A 9315-nucleotide genomic window follows, 5' to 3' on the forward strand; every position below is an offset into this window, starting at 1 on the left:
GTGGTTCCTTCTATCACTTTCATGACATAATTCATAGAAAAGTCCTCAGATATGTCGTATTATAATATCATCAGATGACCTGTCGCGGTAGTAATAGCTGTATGAAGAGTTCATTATCAAATGGTCTAATGCCAATTCGTCCAATTACCAACTCGTCTACTATCATTTGGTCTGCCATCAGTTCTTCCATTATCCTTCGCCCACTCATCATTTCGTCTAATAACCAGTTGGTCTAACTGTCATCCGGTCCATATACCATTTGTCTAATAGGGCTAAGCGTTGACCAACCGGTTATGAGATGACATTGTCATAGACGAAATGATGATTGGAACAATTTCTATTGGTTATTGGACCAAATGGTTCGTAGACGAAATGTTGATAGACGGAATTGCATTGATAGACCATATGACGAGTAAACGAGCTGGCAATAGACGAACTGGCAATTTACCGTTTAAAGTCAGGGATGAGGCCGAAATGATGGTCAATGATCTTAAACTCGTAATGGTACAATCAAATCATGCAAATGTTGGGTTTGTAGAATATATTTTTATTTTATTTGTATAGATTTTCTACTTAAATTAGGTATACTTATTCAATGTTATATTCCATGATACTTAGGTCCATATTCATTTCTATTTTACCATATTTACTGCATTTGGGTTATCAAATAATTCAAATTTGACCAAATTTCTACGAAAATGCAGAAAAATTGTTCAGTAATGATTATGTGGTAATGCTACCTATATTGTGTTTCTTTAATGCTGTTGTTGTTGTTGTTAATTAACGGCGCTCTCATTAAAAAAATGAATATATGCGCCGAATGGAATTAGATTATTTATATTATATTCGTATCTAATATGTCTAAGATAAACTGCAAGTATTTTTTGTTTTGTTTTTATGTTAACCACTTAACAGGATCATGTTAAGAAGTCAACCTTTTCCAGATATATTATGTTGATGAATAAATTGATTAATTTTAATTCAGTAAAATTATCCAATATCTTACATTCTGTAATGCTTAAGTCAACATTGCTTGATTTCTACTTTACTAAAGTTTAATATTCTGATAAATCTATCAACGTTGTGAAAACATGGATTCCAAGTTTCCACGTATAAAACAATTGGTATAAGAAAGCACCTTTCCCCTTTCATCATCCCATTCCGACGAAATAGGGTTTCTATTTGCCTATGATCAGGAAGAGATTCACACGGACATACGGTTTGAAAGCATAAAGCACCAAATTAATCACATTTGAATCATAATAATGGATCTGTTGACGAATGATTGTTGGGTTAAAAAGAAAACCAAGTGTTGTGTAAAGTTTAACATGATGTTGGTTGAAATTTCTATATGTTCATTAATCTTTCATCCTGGATAAAAATATTAATTCACCATTTGACTTCCTCTATAGCGTAATAGTATAGGTGATCGTGAGTATTGATAATTCATTTCTACAATTGTTTATTAAACAAAGATAAGCAGATAAGAGCAATGCTTATATACAGAATTAATTCAGTGGGTTTAGCTGCAATTCATGACGTAAAAAATGGTATTCCATTGAAACTTCCACTTAAACTGTCTAAGGTGACAGAGTAAATGCGATACCACAGATCGGTTTGTTTGTCCCATGAAAATTGTCCCTTTAATTCTAATAATAATAATGATAATAGGCATTTATATAGCGCCATGCATCTATCTAGAAATGTTCTATTCCAAGGCGCGATGTTATGATTATTTCCCCGGCTTTAGCTCGAGCTGCCTTTCAGCGCTCATGCATTCAAGGAATAAATTCTGCCGGGTATCCATTCACCTCACCTGCATGGGTTGAGTGCAGCACAATGTAGATGAATTTCTTGCTGAGGGAAATTACGCCATGGCTAGGATTCGAACCTACGACCCTCTGTTTGAAAGTCCGAAGACTAATCCACTGGGCCACCGAACCCATCCTCACCCACCCACCCCCCTCACACACACACACTCCCCATCTCCTGCATATTTTCTTTTTACATCCACTTCTTGCTTGCTCCCTTTTTCTTCTCCCCTCCCTCTCATGCTCTCTCTCCCTCTTATTCAATTCAATTCATTTTTCATTCTTCAACATAATACAAATAAGTTCATGATAAATTAATTCAATTTAAAAAAAGGCTTGAACAAAATTCAACATTGAATAAATGATTCAATGAGTGATTCAAATGTAAATTAACATGCATGTCAAAATTAAATCAGTGTAATCAATTTAATTAAATATACTTAAATCAATATAGTTATATATCATGAGAAGAATGGAGGGGTCCACTGAAAAGCAAAGCTTGTAGAATGTGGACCCCTCAAAAAGTTAGATATAAAGAATATTGAAATAACACTACACACTAGCACAATACAGGTACATGAGGTGGACAATTATAGTTATTCTCTCTCCATCTCTCTAATTCCATGTCACTTGAGTATATTGTGTCATCGTGCATGATCAAAATAATTACGAAGAAGCCCTAAAGCCATATTTTTTATTTTTCTTATTGTCTTCGAATAATAAGGCTTTCAGCCATTACAGCCAGAATTCTAAAGTTTAAGGGTGTATGAGAATGAGACCCTTGAAACAAACAAGTCAGCTCTTGTGAAAAAATGAATAATAAGACAAACAAAAATTGAGTTTCTTGATCGTTTAATAACTGTCGAGGTGCTCATGTGCAGAGGATAAGTCTCCGGGTCTCAATCTACGAGGCCCGTTGTTCGAATCCCAATCAAACCGATAGGGTAAACTCTCATTGTTCCATAATATGCGAATTCGTTATACCGAGATGTTCGTTGAATACGAAAATGAATTAGGGGTTTGTTTTTCTGGTTGGTATGAAATTAAGTAAAGAATTTTTCAAAACTTGCTCCATTTTCGGAATATCGAACATTCGTTATAGCGAACCTTTTCGTATTCGTACTAATGAACATTTGGAATATCGAACTATTCGACGTTTATTTGGACTATTCGAACCTTCGGAATCACAAGCTGTCACCAGCACGAGTGTCCCTTTCGTGAGTCACCACAATAGAAGCCAAGATGTGATCGTTGCAAAAAAAGAAAGATAAGAGCGCCCCAGTCTACTCTGTAGGTAGGAATAATAGCAGGGAGTTACTGGCGTACATATAGGAGCTTGGAAGACCCCCTCCCCCATAAACTTCCCGAACGTTCAGGACCAAGTGGGGAAAACGGCAAAACGAAAGAAAGGGAAAACGAAGATGGTGAAATAGGAGATTATTTTATGAAGATTATGTAAATATCTATCACTATCGTTTTGAAAAGGTTATTTTTTATCGCAGGCTCTCTTGCAGCTTTTTAGAAATGTTCCCCCATACGGCATGTCTGGTCCCCACAAGAAGTTTGACGCTATAGCCGGGAGTGGAAAATGTACTTCCCTTGCACTCTAGAAAAATGAAATGTTAAATCAACATTTAAAAAGGCTGGAGGAGTCACAGCCTTTTCTAAGTGTTGCATTTACCACTTGAATGGTTCGACCCAATTCCAACACTAAAAATGTTAGGTTCAGCTACATGCAAGATTGCATGTAACATTTGGGAAAGATTGCCACTTCTCCATCGTTTCAAATGTCGATTGAACTTTTCATTTTTAGAGTGTGTTTGTGTGTGGGGGTGGGTGTGTGTGACGAGTGTCGAGTCATGTAAGAATCAGACGAAATCGATAAAACATATAAATTTGATCATACATACAGGGGCAGCAGGCAGTGGCGTACCTAGGATTTTCCACAGGGGGGCAAAACCGCCCGCCGAAAAAAAAGCAACCAAAAAAAGTCTTCTTTGAAAAAGGTCTTAAATCGTACCAGAAAAAAAAGAAAAAGCTCCTCAGGGGGGGCAAAAAAGGTATTCAAGCTGGTCAGGGGGGGAGCAAAAAGGTTTTCAAGCTCGTCAGGGGGCATACTGCCCCCCCCCCCTACGTGATAAGTATCATTTCGGCAACCACCCCTGAATTGCACTGATTTTATATTCTATATTTCAGACTTTAAAATGTGTCATTTGTTGCATGGAGGCTTAAAGAGCAATGGATATAGCGATGCACTGTCAAGAGAAAACGCGTAGTATTATGTCTTCAGATGATTGATACATCGTGTGCCGCCCGATGCCAAGGTGATCAGAATGCATATGTTTAATTTGTCACGTTGACTCAAAAGCAATATATCTCCGCGTTTGTCAACATAGAAATCAATAAAGCTCAATATAATATGATGTATCGTTCTACTCGATTTCAAGCGTGGCTTAACCTCCATCAATTTCAAGCTCCATGGCTTAAGATGACGGTCTCTCACATTTCATATGTACACTGCTATAAAAAAAAGAACAGAAGATTTTACAGAAAGAAATAACAAAATAATTCGGTAAATTGTTATAAAAGGAAAGATTATTTTACAATTTTTCTACAACTTTACAGAACAGGTCTGCTTAAAACGAGTCTGTTTTAAAAAAAGGGAAACAGTTTTATTACGATCAATTTGTAAAGTTACTTACATTATTTTTTTTTAGATTTTACACAAATGCATGTTAGTTTACACAGTGCAGTGAGATTACAGGTGTTTTCGTGAATCTGTTGCAGGATTTTTTAAGTGATACGGTATATACATATATTTTTTTTTTCTATTCAAGACGTATACATGTTTCAATGATTTAAAAAAGAGAAAATCTTCCAATTATAATTATATTTTTATTAGAATGATGGAATGTATGTTAATCATTAGGCTGTTTGCTTATGGCATGTTATGTGGAAATAGGCCTATACAGGCCTATATAGGCCTATACATGTACATTTTTTTATTGGAAAGTGAAAATAATATCAAATTGATTCATGTAGAAGTAGAAAACGAAATTCGGATGATTGCAGGGAGAGGGCGCTACAGAGAGAGAGAGAGAAAGAAAGAAAAAAGAGTTTCAAGTGATTGGAAAGAGGGAATTAGGGGATCAACAGTTGGTTAGAAAGAAAAACGGAGGTGGAAAACTTCATGATGGCTAGTTCTTGAAAATCATTGATGGTACAGCAAACTCAAGTATCTATAGCATCGTCTCCTGGCATCGCCAATAATAAATATGTTTTTGTTTTCGTAGCAGTGGCTTTGACATTAACAAAAACAGATATCAACCCGTGGTATTTTTACTCTGGTGGAGAGGATCATTCGTGGATGTTTGTTCCTTTACGCTCGATTGGTGGATGGGTTTCCTTTACAATGACATAAATCGATATTTTGAGAACGATTTAGATTCTGTCATGACCACGATGACTGGAAGAAAAATGGTCTTGTCATATGTGTATGTTAACCTTGTCACGGAATCATTCTACGTAAGAGGAGATCCCCCCCCCCCCCGCTCTCTCTCTCCCTTTCTCTCCATGACACAATCTGTTACGCAGATGGAGCCTGACAGACAGATACACGAAAGACACACACCTAACACACCATGGCGTTATTTCCTTCAGCAAAAAACTGATCCACAATGTGCTGCACTCAACCCAGGTGAGGTAAATGGGTACCGGTAGGAAGTAATTCCTTACAAAGCTGTGTGCGCTATGAACGCCTAGCTTAGCCGGGTAATATAGGAGCGCCTTGAGCACCTAACAAGGTGGATATGTGCGCAATATAAATACCCTATATTATTATTATTATTAACTAAATTTTCGCTGTCGTTGTGAACGGAGGCGTATTGAGCCAATAAAAAAGATTAGGACTACAATTAGGCGTATATGTGACAAAATTTATATATTTCAAGAAGATACGAGAGAGTGAAAATCTTGTCCTTTTTAAAATAAAAATCTCATTGTCTAACAAGAAATTTGTGAGATATTTTGGCATAATATTACAACTAAAATACACTATTTCACTCTTGTATTTTCCTTTCTTTATGTTGATATTTGTTTCTTCTACTTTTTGCCCCACTAATCACCCCACCCCCGTATCTACGCCACTGGTTGTGTGAAGCTAGTCAACATAGTAATCAAACTCTTTTAAAACGCGATAGAATCGCCACCATCAATCTTTAAAAATTCATTTTAACAATGTGCATTCACTCGTCGCTATGCACATTTCCACTCTACCAGCCAAGGTCTTTCATGAATATAAATAAGTTTTCAACAAAAAAGAAAAATGACTTATGAATGGCACCATACTTTTAATCAGTAGTATGATACGGATCGTGTTTGAAAGGTTTTCAGTATCTAAAAAATATAGGGTTGAATAAAGGGTTTACCTTCACTTAGTTTATCAATATTCCACGTCAAAACGATCTCTCTCCGGCGAGAAGAAAAGAATATGGCGTATCATTGACTCTCAGCCTGATCACATTTCCCAAAGGCAGTCAACAGCTATACATCTTTGAAAAATTCATTTCAAAGTATGTAAAAAAAATGGAATAGAAACCAAACTCTTTTGCAGTCATGACTTTCGCATCTCAAACGAATTTCAACATACCCATTGTCCCGAGTTCTTTTGCTGCGTGCAATGAATAAATAGTGGTCCATTTATATTACTTGAGTCACCTTGCATTCTAACGATTTTTTTTTACGATGCCGGGAGTTTTATGGATGAAAATTCTCTTTCATGTGGGTCTGTTTCCCCTGTGAGGAACTATTTCTCATCTGCCTGTTATATATACAGTGATCATTGCAACATTTATTGTAGTTGAAGCCTTATGCTGTTCTCCCGTGGGGATACTTTGTAGTATTATATGGTTTCCTACTTTTGACATCCATGTTTTTTTTAAGATAATGGCAGTAATAAGATATTTTTAGCACTATAGAGTTCAGCAGCTGTCGATACAGCTTATATCAACCATTGTTTATCACATATATATTTTATATAGACATTATAAGATGTTATTTTAAAGGGTGTATGGGCTGCATTGTTGTGCCTGACAAAGAATGTTTATTGTAACCCATTTGGGCTCCAAATCCACATTTATTTCTGAACTTGATATCAGTGATTTCCAAAAGTGTAACTATATATATAACTACTACAACTATTTTATTCGTCAATGCATTTCCGTTTCCTCTGTATGTAACAGAGATGTAGTCGCAGTCGCCCTTTTAATTCACACCGCTAAAATTATGGACTTTTCAATGATGCTGAAGATGTTGGTTTTTTTCGTTTCACTCGCTCGAGTTTTCAAGCACTGGTGTTCAGAGGGGGGGGGGTGGCTTGAGAACATGGGCCCCAACTCTACACGACCAATAAATAAAAGGGGGAAAATAGTTTTAAAAACGAAAGGATACGAGTGACATGCGATATTACTCCTTGACTGTCAAATGTCAAATTATAGTCAGATTCAATCATTAAAAATAGATAGTTTTGCAAAGGGTAGCAAAAAAACCCGCCGCCCGCTTCTTCATCTTCTTCTAGTATTTTCTCCTTAACCATCTTCTTCTTTTTCTCTTTCGTTTCCTCTTCTTTCCCTATTCAGTCTTTCAAAAAGTGACAAATACTGAAAACTTACGCATGTTAATCACTTGCGAAATCCTTGCGTCACATCTATTGTTCAGAGGGGGGGGGGGTGACGCAATGATTTACGTCAGTGAATTTTACTAAAAATATTACATTAAAGAGGGGCGGCAAAGCAAAGTTGAGAGTGGAGGGCACAGGGAAAAGGGGCACCTATTCTTTTTAAAAGGGCACTTAAAACAAAGAAAATGACTTATCCACAGTGGCGTTACGGGGCAAAAATGTTGAGGAAGCTAGAAATATCGTATCTCGTAAATTGATAAGAAGCTGCGAGCGAGCGAAGCGAACGAGCAAAATTTTTGAAATTTTTATAACGAAAATCCGATTTTGTGATATATTTTGACAACTAATGATAAAAATAATAAAATATCTTACCCTTCTCTCTTTTTTTCTTGGTCGTGATTTTTTTTGGGAGGGGACAAAAGCCTCCCATCTGTACGCCTCTCTGCTTATTTACCCCACTCACATGACTCATGAAGCTTCTAAGGCACGTCGGATTATCCTTACAAGTTTTGTAGTAATGAGAATATTGTTTTCTTGTTTCAAATGGGCACTCGTTAACACGTAAAATGGGTCCTTCTCGGACAGGTGAAAGGGTTGGGCACAGAACACGTTCGCGTGGGGTTCTTTTCTTGGGCAAAATTGGGGGACTGATTCCAGAAAGGGCATTTACAAGAAGGCAAGGGGGCACTTGCTCACACACGAAACGGGTCCTTCTCAGGTGAAAGGGGCACATACACGTTCGTGAGCGGCACCTTTTTCGGGCCTAAATAGGTGCACTGATTCCAGAAAGGGCATTTACAAGAAGGCAAGGGGGCACTTGCTCACACACAAAACGGGTCCTTCTCAGGTGAAATGTGCACATACACGTACGTGAGGAGCACCGAGTAAATAAGGGCACTGACGAGAAATGGCACTTCCCAGCACATAAAACGGGTACTTCTCAGGTAAAAGGGGCAAGAACATGTTTGAGATGGGGCATTTTCCCTTTAAAATATTGGCACTGATACGAGAAAAGGCACTTGGTAACACCTTAAACGAGTCCTCGGCTTCTCAGGTGAAAGGGGACAGTACACGTTCGTGATGGAGTATTTTTCTTGCGTAAAAAGGGCACTATTTCCAGTGCTTTAAAAAGCGGGGGCACTGAGCCCCCACCCCCTAGGATCACCGCCCCCTGAAAAGAATCCACAAACTTATTGTGCATTTTGAATCCTACATTTTCACTTATGTAATCTATAAAATGTCCCTAATGTTGTTGTTATTTTCTGCTTCTTGATAGGAACCTTCATATTATATAGGCTGTATACAACTCAATTTGAAGTCATATCGAAACGCATGGCAATCAAATTTTGCAATTAATCGCTTGTCTGCTTATTCATAGAGAAAATAATTATGGTAGCTTTTTAGAGAGAGAGAGATGGATTACACATCAAATTAATTGGATAGGCTTAATATACCAATCCCTTTCAAAGCAATAAATCACTACGTAAAAGAGAAGGGGTAAGTGAACACAAGTAAAGTGAACAAAAAGAAGGGGCACTATAAAGACTATCTTGATATTTATCAAAGGTATTAAGGATATTGAATATGTTTTGGCGAAGAAAAATGGTAAATTACCTGTACATTTTAAAAAGTGGAGATTTGATATCTAATTTGTTTTATGTGTCTTGACAAGTATATGCCTACATGTATGTCAGTGCTGCTCTGTTTAATCATGTAAATAGCTTGTTGATTTGTTTGATTTGTACTGAAATTTATTTTTTGATCAATAAAGATTGAAAAAAAAAGACTATCTTGATATTAATCTAAACAAAAACTCAATGAAGAAGC

Source organism: Lytechinus variegatus, chromosome 18 (assembly GCF_018143015.1).
Source record: "Lytechinus variegatus isolate NC3 chromosome 18, Lvar_3.0, whole genome shotgun sequence".
Taxonomy (NCBI): Eukaryota; Metazoa; Echinodermata; class Echinoidea; order Temnopleuroida; family Toxopneustidae; genus Lytechinus; species Lytechinus variegatus.